This window comes from Chelonoidis abingdonii, chromosome 2 (genome assembly GCF_003597395.2).
Source record: "Chelonoidis abingdonii isolate Lonesome George chromosome 2, CheloAbing_2.0, whole genome shotgun sequence".
Classification (NCBI taxonomy): Eukaryota; Metazoa; Chordata; order Testudines; family Testudinidae; genus Chelonoidis; species Chelonoidis abingdonii.
The window spans coordinates 114,943,034-114,958,320 of record NC_133770.1 but is presented as its reverse complement, the minus strand read 5'-3'; the positions used below and the strand labels follow the sequence as shown (position 1 = coordinate 114,958,320).

The window sequence follows — 15,287 nt, the reverse complement described above, 5'->3', positions numbered from 1 at the left end:
AAAACAACTTTTACACCTCCCAATGTGCCCAGGTAATAATAGTGCCTACCTCTTGGGCTCAACAGGTTTCAAAGAAGGTCAAGATCACTATCCCTCTTTTACAAATGGGGAAACTGAGTGGCAAAGATTAAGTGATTTCCCAAAGTCACCCAGTAGAGCCAAGACTTGAACCCAAGTCTGCCAAGTCCCAGGCTAAGGCTTGATTGACTGGCTCACACTGCTCCAAAGAGAAACTAGAGCATTGAAAAGAGTGTGCATGCAAGTGACTCTATCTGATTGCTCTCAATGACACTGCTGTAAATCCGTGAGTAACCTCACTGAAGTAAGTGGAATGCTTTTGCATTGTCACCAAAGGCAGAATTTGATCCAGAGTTTGCAGTGTAACTTTGTAAATCCACCAGGCTGTGCCCTCTGAGTAACTGTCAGTTATCTAATTTGGACTGTGATTTCTTCAAAGGAACTCAAGACATTAAATACAGAAACTATACTCATGAAATGTTAAATATTCGTAGTTAAAATCAAAACTTAGGAAATGCAAAAGTTAAGGGTCCTACAGTAATGTTAATACTGCTGTTTACACATGTGAACCTCCGTCCTGAATAGGTTCTATTTGTGGTTCCCCAATTTTTTGCGAGGGAAAGGGGGACTTCAGCCATCAGTTCAGTTCAGAGTAGCTTGGGGCCATCCTGTGGCTGGGAATGTCCCTCTAGTCACCTGCTATGCCAGGAGCTGAGGGGAATAGCGTAGAAGCTGGCTATGCTGGCTGGGGAGATCTGGCTGCTTTCTGGTTCCTTTGTACTGCAGGAGTAGTGAGAAGGGACCATAGCTGTGCACAAAATAGAAGCTGTATAGTATTTTCTATTCCTGTTCTTCTTCTTCTTGTTTGTTTTATATATACCATTAACACACACTTAGGATGATAAGTTCCATTCTCTTTCAATTAGATTTATGTTCCTAAGTGCCTAAGTCACTTTTGAAAATGGGTGTTAGGCTTCTGACTCACTTAAGCACTTTTGATAATATCACCCTGTGTCTCCAAGGCCTGTCCTACGTTGGTGTGGTGCAGAGTCACCCCAGGGGTAGTTCTGGGAAGTACAGAGCATCCCTGAGCACCATACCTCCCAGAGCGCCTCAGAGGGCAGAGGAAATGTGTACACCGTGGCAACCCCTTAGCAGGGTACACACTCTGGCGAGCTCTATTGCCTCGTTCAAGGCAGTTGAGGGGTGTATGTGTGAGGCTACAGCAGGAGGTATTAGTGGGGCACAGTCCCGATGTAAGCAAGATCTGAATGAGCTCTTCTCTGACATCTAGTGATGAGCTGGGGAAGTGGACTTTAGGAACTGACCTTGTTTGCATGGATACACACCCCCTGCCTAAGTGAGCAGCATGGCGGGGCTGCTTTGCCCAAATGATCACTTTTGGATTGTGCTGGATCTCAAGACACTTTGTTATTCGATGCAGGGGAAATAAATCGTTTTCCTTGTTGTGTGAATCAAAGGCAGCAGAATTGTGCTTGGCATGTCCTGATTGAGGGGTTCACCCTCAACTGAAATGTGCTGGCTAAGTAGGGAGTAGGGATGCCAACACCTAGTAGAGATTGGGGCGGGGGAAAGCAAGTGTTTCTACTTGATGGTATGGGTTCTGTTTAAGGGTTCTAGCCTCCATTTGACCCCCCACCCTCCACTGTGTAATGATAGAGCTGATTAAGACTCAATTGATAGTCTTTTGTTGGAGATCAATAGAGCTGAAATCACTGAAAAGCAGCTCTATGCGTTAGACCTGCTCTGGGACAGTGTCTCTGACGAGAGAGACTGCTCAGCCTGTGCTAGCAGTGAGGCTCCCCCACTAACAGCTGAAATCACTGAAAGTTGTCTTAAGTGGTGGGATCTCAAGACATCTTGGGCAGAGTGGTTGGAGGGGTGAGCAAGGTTCCTTCTCCCAACCCAGGGTGGGAGGCGAACTCCTGCAAAAATACCTCTGAACTCAGGTTCTCTACTGACCAAGGACAACAACCATGAGTGAGGTGCAGTGGAGGGAGAAGGGAGGGGCATGTTAAAGGAACTTTTGTTTGTTGGACTTTTTCTCTGCAAGATGAGAACCTGAGGCGAAGGACACTGCCTCGCATTCTCCCTCCTGGTCTTATGCTTATGAATCCCGCTTGCAGCGTTTTTCCAAGTTAATGTTGGGTTACTTTCTCCTTTTTTTTTTAATTTTACACACAGACTCAGTGCTTTTGAGAGGGGAAGTATTGCCTCTCAGAGATGCCCAAGGGGTGGTGTGTATTTTCCCAGGTTACTGGGTTGAGGCTCAAAATGGTTCCGTGTTGCATTGTTGAAATGGAGCCGCTAGATATTGAACCCAGCCCTTGCCACTGCCGACTCTACCTGTCAGATGGGTTACACATGCTATCAGGAGAACACGTGTGAGGAGGGAGTCTTCATTGTAGCGCAAAGATTCCATAAGGCCCCTTCTAGAGAATATTACTGATGCAATAGGCTCTCTGTGAGAGTCCCAGGTAAAGAATCATTCTGGGAGAGGCAGGGACAGAAGAGATAATGGCAGGGACGCTGTGTATCCCTGTAATAGCACACGGAGGCCTTCATAACAGGGGTGTAAGTTAGCACAACTCTTTGTGTTGTCCTTGATGAAGCCAGGGCCCTGGTATCATACTAATGCTTATACAGGCGTGAATCTGAGCAAGGGAATGCAACTTTGCCTGGCTTCTGTAGTCCCCGCCAAAGGCCAAGTTAACATTGCTGTGGGAACCTTAGCATAAATAGCAACAAGAGCAAAACTTCCTTCTCTTTGTTCCTAAAATCATTGTATCTTCAAGGCTATCCTAGAAGAACGGCCATACTGGGTCAGACCAAAGGTCTAACTAGCCCAGTATCCTGTCTTTCGACAGTGGCCAATGCCAGGTGCTCCAGAGGGAATGAACAGAACAAGTAATCATCAAGTGATCCGTCCCCTGTCGCCCAGTCCAAGCTTCTGGCAAACAGAGGCAAGGGACACCATTTCTGCCCACCCTGGCTAATAGCCACTGATGGACCAATCTTCCATGAATTTATCTAGCTCTTTTTTTAATCCTGTTATAGTCTTGGCCTTCACAACATCCTCTGGCAAGGAGTTCCACAGGTTAACTGTGTGTTGCATGAAAAAATACTCCCTTTTCTTTCTTTTAAACCTGCTGCCTAGTAATTTCATTTGGGGACCCCTAGTTCTTGTGTTATGAGAAAAAGTAAATAATACTTCCTTATTCACTTTCTCCACACCAGTCATGGTTTTATAGACCTCTATCATATCCCCCCTTAGTCATCTTTTTTCCAAGCTGAAGAGTCCCAGTCTTATTAATCTCTCCTCATACAGCAGCTGTTCTGTACCCCTAATAATTTTTGTTGCCCTTTTCTGAACCTTTTCCAATTCTAATAGATCTTTTTTGAGATGGGGCAACCACATCTGCACATAGTAGTCGAGATGTGTGCGTACAATGGATTTATATAGAGGTAATATGATATTTTCTGTCTCATTATCTATCCTTTTCTTAATAATTCCCAACATTCTGTTTGCTTTTTTGACTGCTGCTGCACATTGAGTGGATGTTTCCAGAGAACTATTCACAATGATTCCAAGATCTCTTTCTTGAGTGGTAACAGCTAATTTAGACCACATCATATTATATGTATAGTTGGAATTATGTTTTCCAGTGTGCATTGCTTTGCATTTATCAACTGAATTTCATCTGCCATTTTATTGCCCAGTCACAAAGTTTTGTAGCTCCTAACAGTCTGCTTGGGATTTAACTATCTTGAGCAGTTTTGTATCATCTTGCAAATTTTGCCACCTCATTGTCCCTTTTTCCAGATCATTTATGAATATGTTGAATAGGGCTGGTCCTAGTACAGACCTGTGGGGTCTGCATTCTGAAAGCTGACCATTTATTCCTACCCTTTGTTTCTTATCTTTTAGCAAGTTACCAATCCATGAGAGGATCTTTCCACTTATCCCATGACAGCTTACTTTAAGAGCCTTTGCTGAGGAACCTTGTCAAAGGCTTTTTGAAAATCTAAATACACTATATCCATCCACTGGATCCCTCTTGTCCACTTGTATACATCAGCAGTAGTATACCAGAGGGCTGTCATCAGGACAAATGGATAATGCTGTACACTGAAAAGGAAAACATGCCACTGGGGCAAGAACAAGAACCAATGAGTTTCCCTTTAAATGAATAGGAAGCTTGCAAGATTTCCCCTTATCCCATGGGAGCATTTCACTTTCCAGTGGGTAGCAGATAAATTACACCTATTGGTGGAAATAAAGATGTTTTATGGTTGTCCAGACTGAGCTATGATTGATTAGCAGTCTAACAAATCATTCTGTTCCTCTCACTGGCCTTTAAGCTACACTACACTCAACATTCCTTTTTTCTTTAAAGATGCTGAGGAGGGGGGGGAACAACAACCATAACCATAACACAGATGAGTTTTAAACACCCTGTATTTTCCTCTGTGGAAAACACAAATAAGAGCAGATGTTCCTTGTAAGACTGTCTCTGAGCGCTGGGCTCACAAGTAATAAGATGTAGGGTGTTGGGAGAGGGGATGAAGAGTGAACTTGTGCTGTTTCTTGAAAGGTGCTGTTATGAAAGGTGCTATGAGCATTATTTGGCATGACAGGGTACTGGTACAGAGTATTTCCAGCAAGAGAGGGTGAAATTGTAACAAATCAGTATGCATGCGCTTTTCTCTGTTGATATGTTGTTGTTCTTCTATTACATTAAAGGGGAATATCTTTTAGCTCTTTGTGATTAGGGTGGGATGTGACACTGCCTAATGCAGAAGGGAGCTGTAATATCAAGAAGACAACCGTGAAATAGCATATTACACACTGAATTGAACAGCAGGCTCATTTACATTCTTTTAATTTGGAAATATGAAAACTCAGGCACTGTGCTCTCTCCTTGTGTTTCCTTATTTGAGCAACATGTGAATTTCATGTATGATCATTTAACATTTAACTGGTACAAGAAGTGCATATGCCAGGAGTCAATGTTTCAAAGCAGACAGCAGTAATGACAGCTTTCTTTGTCAATAACATGTGCTCATAGACTCATAGACTCATAAACTCATAGGTCAGAAGGGACCAATATGATCATCTAGTCTGACCTCCTGCACAAGGCAGGCCACAAAACCCTACCCATACACATTTATAACAACCCCTAACCCATGACTGAGTTATTGAAATCCTCAAAATTGTGATTTGAAGACCTCAAGCTGCAGAGAATCCACCAGCAAGCGACCCATGCCCCACGCTGCAGAGGAAGGCGAAAAACCTCCAGGGCCTCTGCCAATCCGCCCTGGAGGAAAATTCCTTCCCGACCCCAAATATGGCGATCAGCTAAACCCTGAGCATGTGGGCAAGACTCACCAGCCAGCACCCAAGAAAGAATTCTCTGCAGTAACTCAGTTCCCATCCCATCCAACATCCCCTCACAGACCATTGAGCAGACTTATCTGCCGATAATCCAAGATCAATTGCCCAAATTAAACTATCCCATCATAACATCCCCTCCATATACTTATCAAGCTTAATCTTAAAGCCAGATAAGTCTTTTGCCCCCACTACTTCCCTTGCTGTAAACCAAGTCTAAGCATTATACAGCACACGGCGCTTTCACTGCCCGGGCCTGATCCTGCAGAGTCTTACACACACCAGTTATCTCTTAGAAAGCTGGTGTGAAGTTTGTAGGATTGGGCCCTTTGCCCTTTCTGCTCTGGTGTGAATGCTGTGAAGTGGGCAACTGGATGTAAAGACTAAACTTGACCAGGCTCAAGTTCTCCTGTGTTTTGAAGTAATTTTCCTGTAGCCTTCGATATCATAGAATCACAAATGACGGTGCTAGGAAAAGACCTTTGGATCAACCAACCTCAACCATGTGCTGAGCAGAATCTTTTACATTACTCTCAATAGTACTTAATCCAGCCTATTTGTGAATCCCTCTGATGATGGTGACTCATGTTCAGTAACTTACTTACTAAGCACCTTATTCTATTGCCTGTGTAATAGCCCTTATTAATAAGAAATTTCTTGTGTATCTAAACTGAGTTGTTTGTTCCACTTTTAATTTTAGATCCTTTTACTGACTCAGCTACAGGGAAAGTCCATTCTCATACCACACAGATATTAGCACAGTCTTATCCTGTTCATCTCACTAGCCCCTTTCCCCTCCAGCAATATAAATGACATTCCATGAGCCTGCCTTCATATGCTATATCTCTCTTCCCTGTCTCATTTTAGTTGCCTGTCTTTGAGCTCTCCCTAACTTTTTAATGTCCTCTTTAGAATGAGAGGTTTAAAAATGCACGCAGCATTTCAAGTGTACCCAGACTACGTAATGCTGCATTTATCACTACTTTTGTCATACAAGAGATTCGTTTCTATATATGCACTCTGGGATAGCAGTTGCTTATATTGCAATGTGAGCTCATACGCACTTTATTACAAACCCCAGGTCTTTTCCTATATTAATGTTTTCTAAATAGCAATTTCCCATTTTATATCCATGTTGATTGTTGTTATTTCTCCCTAGGTGCATTACTGTCACATTTATCAATATTAAATAAATCTCATTTTGTTGGTATCAGTCCACGTCTCTGAGTTCGCCAGAGAGTCCCACAATTAAGATTTACTATCCCTACCTTTTAAAACATATATAATATTTGTTTTCAGTAGCAAATTGCCCCATAAGGACCAAATGTAAAATATGCAGTTCAGAGGAAACAAACTTTGAAGGAGAATTTTTGAGTGGGGGGGACCAAACTATAAAGGGAGCAAGAAAGTCTAACCTCTTCTCACAAGATATTAAGAAGTCCTCCTGTACCTCCCTTGCTAATGCGCTCTCACTTGTATTGTTATTAATTAGAGCTATCTGGAGGACAACAATTCTATTTCATGACAACATCTGAATAGGCTTTGCACAGCTTGATTTTTATTTTTTTATAATTCCACAGATAATATTGAAGTTTGTTTTTAAGCATTTTTTTCTGATTTTTATACATTTGTATTTTCATACATGCCCAAAGTAATGGGCGGGGGTCACACAATAATTATTTAGTGACAATCGATGTTGAGATTCAAAAAGTTAAAGCTTTATAACCATTAAAACACAAATTGTCAACATCACATGTCAAAATGCACAAAGTAAATATCTTTAAATCCAACTCTAAGTTCTGAAGCAGCATTTTTCTTTCTTTGCTTATCTCTATATTTCAATAATTATTGACGGAAATATGTTTTCCATCGGTTCAAGTGTAAACGGTGAAATTGACATTTACCGACACTTACCGAAGAAAATCTAATCCTTCCAAGCCTACATTTGAGGTTTTGATGACATTTTTTCTTCTGCACTGGAATGAAAACAAAACCTTTGGAACATTCTTGTGAAATGGAATTGTGTTGAAATGGTCACTTTCCAATAAAAAATGTGGTTTTCAGTTCGGCTTTGGGTCTCGCTCTTGTCAGAAGTGACCCGAAAGCCTGGGATCGCAAAAATCCTTGAAATCAATACATCTTCAGAAAAAAGCATATTTCAATGAACTTTCATTTAATAAAAAAATGGTCTAACCAGAACTATTACTAATATTTTGTTCATGCCTAAAGGCCTCACCCAAAATCAAGAGCATATTGTGCTAGGCACTGTACCATATACATAATAAAAGACAGTCCTTGACTCTAAGAGCTTACTATCTAAGTCAGTCAAATGATACAGGAGGTCCAAGAATGTTAGGTATTTTCAGTGAAGAACTTATAAAGAAATGAAAAATGTTTGATTTATTTGTGAATTTTTCCTTTGATTTTTTTCAATGAAATGAAAGCAGAGACACTGAGGGTGGGGGAATGGGTATTTTCTTTTCCCAGTGGAAGAAATTAAGAGGGAAAGGTGGAGGGGAGAAAATGAAAATGGAATATTTTTCACTTCTTGTTGAAAATTAGGAAAATTTCAGCTAAAATAAAAAATTTGCAGGAAGATTTTCGTTTTGGAAATAAATCATATTTGACCAAATAAAAAAAATCAACCAGTTCTAACAAATTTGGGAGAAACAAATTACTGTTATATCAGGGGGAACTGAGAGTCACACAAAGATTAGGGCCCTAATTAATCCCTGTTCAGCAAAGTACTTAAGCATATGCCTAAAGTTAAGCATATACCAAAGTCACATTGACTTCAATCAGTTAAGTGCTTTGGTGAACATGGACAGACTTAAGCATGTGCTTAAATGCCTTGCTGAATTGGGGCTCAAGGGTATGTCTATATAGCAAAGAAAAACCCACAGCTGGCCCATGCTAGCCAACTTAGGCTGTGGAGCTGTTTCATTGCTCTGTACACCAGGGGTCAGCAACCTCTGGCACGTGGCTCACCAGGGTAAGCACCCTGGCAGGCCGGGCCAGTTTACCTGCCGTATCCGGAGGGTTCGGCTGATCGTGGCTCCCACTGGCCTCAGTTTGCTGCTCCAGGCCAATGGGGGTGATGGGAAGCGGTGGCCAGCACATCCCTCGGCCTGTGCCGCTCCCGCAGCCCCCATTGGTCTGGAGCGGTGAACCACGGCCAGTGAGAGCCACAATCAGCCACACCTGCGGACGTGGCAGGTAAACAAACTGGTCCGGCCCACCAGGGTGCTTACCCTGGCAAGCCGTGTGCCAGAGGTTGCCGACCCCTGCTGTAGACTTTCAGGCTTGGGCTGGAGCCCAGGTTATAGGATCCTGTGAGGTGGGAGGGTCCCAGAGCTCGAGCTCAAGCTCCAGCCTGAGCCCAAAAGTCTACACAGCAATGAAACAGCCTTGCAGCCCAATCCCTGCAAACCCAAACTGGCTGGCATGGGTCAGCCATGAGTGTCTAGTTGCTGTTATCCTAATTGTGCCTAATGTCTCCAATACCATTGTGCGAGGACCTTCTTCAAGTCCCAGATCCAGTGAACTCACAATCTAAAAGATCAGACAGGTATAGACTTCTCCTCTTTAGAAGTTGTGAGGGGATAGTTAGGGATAGTCCAATAGGACATCCTTGATTATTCAATATTTGGTCTCAGGATCTTCTTTTTAACTGCTAAGTCGGTACATTTAATTGTGAGGTCAGCAGTGAAAGTGGATTTCTTTGAAGGTAAATGTTAAGCAGATAGGAGAATAATTGTCTCTCTGGTCACTCAATAACAGACCTCAAAGTGGCAATTCTTCAACAAAAAAAGTCAAAAACAGATTCCAACATGAAGGTGCAGAACTGGAATTAATTTGCAAACTGGATACCATCAGATTAGGCCTGAATAAAGACTGGGAGTGGTTGGGTCATTACAAAACCTAAACTTAATTTCCCCAATACTAATTTCTCCCTACTATTACTCACACCTTCTTGTCAACTCTTTGTAATGGGCCATTCTCTTACCACTTCAAAAGTTATTTTTCCTCCCTTGGTATCCTTCTGTTAATTGATTTATCTCGTTAGATTGACCTAACACTTGGTAAAGCAACCCCCATCCTTTCATGTATTTATACCTGCTCCTGTATTTTTTACTTCATACATCTGATGAAGTGGGGTTCTAGCCCACAAAAGCTTATGCCCAAATAAATTTTGGGCATAATAGTCGCTAAGGTGCCACAAGGACTCGTTTTTTAATGTTACTGAAGAGACTCGTAATTTATTTAACCATGTCTCAAACTTTAAAGTACTTTCCTTCTCAATGTTCTCTGGCCCCATGACTAGCCCCACTAAACTTGTGGTTCTCATTTTAGTCCCTGGCATGTTCTTCTTATTTAAGCTTTATTTTCAGCTAGCAAAGTAGAAAAAATTACTTCCTGCCTGAAGCCTTGCTTTTCAGATCTGTGACATGAGATTCTACTCCTAGTAACTTAAAGGAAATATTTTCCACTTTGCCCTCAACAGTACTGAGAGAGACCTTTAGCCCACCTTGTCTTTTTGCACCAAATCCAAGCTCTTGAGAATTGTAGATTTTCTGCTGCTAGAGAAGGCAGCATTGCCACCTTTGGGATCTCACCCATGTGACTTGAAGACTTCCTTAGGGGCAGAGGCTTGTTTTAAGGTACAACCAGTATTTTCCTAACCCCGTTGGGGTTCCTCTTATCTCCTCCAGCAAAAGAACTATCTAGCAAGCTGATTCATCAGCGCAAACCGTCAGAAAGAGCAGAGCAGCTCTGCAGAGCCAGGCAGGCAATCTCCCTCCATTGCCCCTTGCTGTTTTTTTTTAATAGCATCTCTAAATTTAATTCATGGGGGCACAGGGAGGAATTTAGTGCAGGTGACAGGTGCAGGATTAACAGTGCCAGAAGCTGAGCTCCTCTTTTTATTCACAGAATAGGTAGAACACTTTCCCACACTGTTTATTTGTATTACAGCACCCCCTGCAAGCTACAATGGAGGCTGTCCCCCCTCCTCCAGTTGTGCTAGGCACATCCTCAGTCAGCTGACTTCAAAGCAGATGGCTGGTGAAGTCAATGGAGCTGTGACAATTCACACCAGCTGGGGATCTGCCAAAGGTGGTTCTTGCCCTGAGGAGGGGATTCAGAGGATCAGAATGAATTGGTTTGGCCAAAACCACACAGCAGGTCCACAGCTGAGCTGAGACTAGAACTTGGATCTCCTAGCAACTCTAACTAGACAGCAGTTCTGGTTTAGAAAGACGACATACAAGCAGTGGTATGAAAGCCTGGTCTGCTCAAGCTTTCATGATTGCAGGGCTGTTGTAGTCATGTTGGTCCCAGGATATTAGAGAGACTAAGTGTTTGAAGATTGATTCCTCACCTACCTTGTCCCTCTAATCTTTGAGACTATATCAGGATTAGGATTGGGCTAGTTTTTGGGGGGGCGGGATATGGCCATCACAGCTGTACAGCACAAGAGCACCAACTCATTTCAGATCAACCATGAAAGAAGCATTCCAACAGGACCCTATTTTTTTCCTCCCCATCACCTACTGGGACTGCAGCAATTAGCATCTTCTGTTTGTGATCTTTCACCTACTTTTCAGCTAGGGTCACCTTCTTTCTAACTTCGCCTTAACTCTTAAAAGGAGGCTACATTGCAGACTATCCCCAAATGAATTCTTAACAGGGTGTGTACATGTGTCACGCATGAAGAGTTATGCTTTTTTATGCAGTTTGCATCAAAACTTTTACCAAAATCATTACAAAGCACTTGTGCCGTGTAACCTTTTTTCACCATCTATAACTACAGTACATTTTAAAAAGTGTCTTGGATTTTTCTGACATGATCTATGTTTAGACTTTGCAGGAATCAATTTTTATTTCAGTTTCAGTGGTAACATTTATATTCTTTAAGATTAATTTTTATTTTTATCTAGATAAATATTTTTCATCCAAGAAAAATTACATTCAGGAAAGTGTCTCCTATTATTATCATCTGAAAAAAGCAGAACCCTTCTTAGGCGCTGCTGGAGTGACTTCAGTTAGATTCTGTCTGCTAACAACTCATATGCCACCATATTTCGCCCTAAACTTATATAGAAAGGAGATGACAGAGTTTTTATTAAACTGTTCCTGACACAATGGACCCATAGCTTGAACCCATGTAATTATCTTTTCTGGCGTGTGTCACAATGGAGCAGCACATGTCATAAGTAAAATTCAGAGTACTAAAGAAAGAAATCAGGAAAAAACTACAATACTAATTATTTGCAATTAGGGAAGATGTTGAGTGAACAATGCAAATAGATGCATTAAAAAGTCTCTCGTTCATACGACACTGAGTTTAAAGGAATAAATAGAGAGAGTTGTTGTGAACATATTGTACATTTAGATAAAACAGGAAAAACCCATATGGGATATGATGAAGTGTTAACAACAAGATCATTAATAAAATAATATGCCTTCTAGAATCAAAAACTATTAGTTTAGAGGAAACAACAGCAGGTTAGCCTCTGGGAATTTAAGTAAAGGGAAGGATTTACATAATCAAAATCAGCATGGCAGCAGTGTTGTCTAGGGCTGAGAGCAGGGGAGTGAGAGTCAGGAGGAGAGCTGTGCTGTATTCCAAACAGTGCAACTGACTCAGACCCTGACCCTGCAAGGAGATCTCAAATCCCTTTGCCTACCCAGAGCCCCACTGAAGTAGTAGTGGGCATCTTCACAAACAGAAGGATTCGCACACATGGATCGGCTTGCAGGATTGGAGCCTCACGGTATGTCTACACTTAAACCACTACCACGGCACAGCTCCAGCGCTGTAGCCCTGCACTGTAGACCTATCCCAACTGGAGGGGTTCTCTCAAGTAGGTAGTCTTCCTCCTTGAGAGGCAGTAGCTAGAGAGATGGAAGAATTCTTCTGTTGACCTAGTGCTATCTATACCAGCGTTAGGTCGGAATAGCAATGTCTCTCAGGGCTGTGGATTTTTCACACCCCTGAGAGATGTAGCTATGCCGATCTAAGTTCCTAGTGTAGACCAGCCCGTACTATAGGAGATTGGACAAGTCACTTCACCTCTCAGTGCATCTGTAATGTTGGGGCATAATAACGCTTGTCCACCTTGGTAAGGAACACTGAATTTCCTTAATGAACCATGCTAGGTAAGTGCCAAGTAGTATTGTTACTATATTTGTCCTTCAGAAACATAGCAAACATTGGGAAATTTAATTCCCAATCTTTCCACCTGCATGAATCACACTGGAGTCCAAATGTGAAGTCTGAGAAATTCCTAACTTCACCTGAATACCTATTAACATAAAATAATAAGGTACAATCTGTAAAAAGCATGTGGGTCATTGGTTCAATACTGCAAAGTGGAGAAATTGGAGATGAATGCCCCCATGTTGACACTGGTATATGTGCTGAAGCTTTTCTCAGAGCAGATCAAAAGGCAGAGGCTATAGCTATTTTATTTTGGCACCCTTATGATCCTAAGTGCTTTGAGAAAATTGCCACTAAGCAGTTTAAGCAAAGTATTTGTGGAAAAGAGCTTAAGAGTTATTGAGAGTGAGAAAATAGCAGATATTAATGAGCATTTTCTGCAAGCTAGGGTATCACCAGAGAATTTACAAGTCCTAATGTGCACTCAATTTGAAAAGTACAACTTTAATTCTGTCCTGGAGAATACTTCAATCTTAAAGAAAATTACTGGCTTACTAAGAGGGGAATCTAAATTACAATTGTCAGCAGTAATCCTCCTCTACCTCCTCATACAAAAGAGACCAAATCCATTAATCTAAAAGTTTTTTATTTTATCCTCTCATGCCGGGAACTGTTTCCAAATTGGGATGAAAGAAAAACATTAAACAAACCATAAACACTCTGCTCAGTAAATGAAGAGGAAGCTTGGTCAGTTTAACCTTGATTTATACAGGGGACCTGATAAAGCAGCGGTAACAAAGGATAAAATGTTCCATGACTATTCTGTTTTTCCATACACCAAGAACAACCATATACTATGTCAGCAGAGACCAACAGTGGTCCTCTCCTCCATGCCATTCTGACATCATTATACTCACTCAGCTCTGAATATTGGACTCTAGTATTTTTTCTTTATTTGCTGTATTGCTATGAGTGGTTGGTCCTATCCTTCTCATACCACTGCCACCCTTCATCTGCCTGACTTCACTCTCCGTGTCCACTGTGCTTGCTCTGCTTTTTACCACCTTCTTTGCACCCTTCCCCTCCAGTTCTCCTTTTCCTTTGCATACACCCTCTCTTCCCTCTGCAATCTCCCATTCCTCAGTTCCTGGTCCCACCTGATTTGCTACTACTGATCCTACAGAATTTTCCAGTCTCTCTGTACAGCCTCTGCTAGCTTTCTGCTTGCTTCTAACCAGGATGTGTGCTCTCTTAGTAAAAGCAGCTGTCTAGCAACAAGCCATATCCTCACTGAGATATTACTTGTCACTGCAATAGCCAAAAAAGCAAAGATCTTTCCACCATTCCCACCTTCATGTGCTCCTGTATCTGTGGTTGTTCCACTTCCTCTTTCCTCCCTTACTGGCACTGCTAATTGCTGACCATCTATTTCTGCTTGATGATGGAGACAAAGCTGATGATCCTCCTTCTTGTCTCTGCAACAGCCAGGGCTGCCTCTAGGGGTGGAGTCCCATTTCCTCCCATGTGACAGAATATACCCCTGTATTCAAACCCTACACACAATTGTAATAATTTTTGTACAAGGCATGCCTTGTAAGGCATTGTTTGAAAACTTACAATTTGCTGGTCAGTATTGTCCTGATAAAATAGGTGTGGTAACATCATATGTGAAGTTATATGATTCTCCTGTGTGATGTTATTAACATATGTTCCAAACATCAGAAGTCGATAGACAGGTCTGTCCTTAACAAAAGAGTGTTTGCTTGCCTTAATTTGCATATAAGCAGTAAAAAGAGTCATCAAGCAGGGAGAGAAAACAAAAGAAGTTCAAACAGGTGAAAAAGAAGCAACAGGGAATATCCTTCCACATAAACTCTTTGCCTCCTGGGTCTCAGCTGGAAACATTTTTCAAGAGAGAGACTGAAACTATAAAAAGGAGGGACAAACACCCCAAGGTCCCAACCTCATTCCCTGCCCATCACATTCACTGTACCTTAGAAGACAAAAGAAAGCAACTGTTGGAATTTGGGAGGAGCTCCTGACCTGAGAGTTTGGTCAGTAATCTGCTGGGGCATGGGGTGAGAAACTTTGCTTGAATCTGATATAGGTTGTTAAATTGGGCACTAATAAGTGTTTTATCTTTATATTTTTTGTAACCATTTCTGACTGTTATGCCTCATTATTTGCACTCACTTAAAATCTCTCTCTTTGTAGCTAACAAATTTGTTTTACTCTTTTATCTAATCCATAGTGTTTAAGGTGGAGTGTCTGGATACTCTATTTAAAATAATAAACTAGCATAGTATTCCCTTAGAGGAATAATGGGCTTAATATGTTTGTGCTGTCCAGGAGAGAGCTGGACAGGACATATATTTCTGGGGGAAGATCTGGGACTGGGTGTGTGTGCTGGGGTCACCCTGTAGCATAACCTGGCTGGCAAGAGCCAAGGTGTGGTTGACTGGATCCAGCATACACAGACATAGCTGGGAGTGACTTACATGCTGAGGCTGTTTGTCAGCAATCTGGGTTGGAGGCTACAGCAGCAAGGCATTGTAAAGGGCACTCCAGGTTACAGGGCACTAGTCTGGATTGTGCCCTGGTAAGTCACATCCAGTCTCCTCGTCCAGCAGTTTTGTAGATGCCCCCAACTCGGACATTGCCAGGAAATCTGCAGCCTCTCCTGGTCTCAGTTCC

General features: G+C 42.0%; 1 protein-coding gene across 10 annotated transcripts in view; it reads right to left on the bottom strand.

Moving 5' to 3' along the window:
* Positions 1-3,540: 3,540 nt before the first annotated feature.
* Positions 3,541-15,287, bottom strand: part of FHOD3 (formin homology 2 domain containing 3) — a 1,052,879-nt gene continuing 1,041,132 nt past the window's right edge. For all 10 annotated transcript variants that reach the window (XM_075062615.1, XM_075062616.1, XM_075062618.1 and 7 more), the window contains one exon: positions 3,541-3,639. The gene's annotated coding sequence lies outside the window, so the exon portion shown is untranslated. The remainder of the gene's footprint in view (positions 3,640-15,287) is intronic.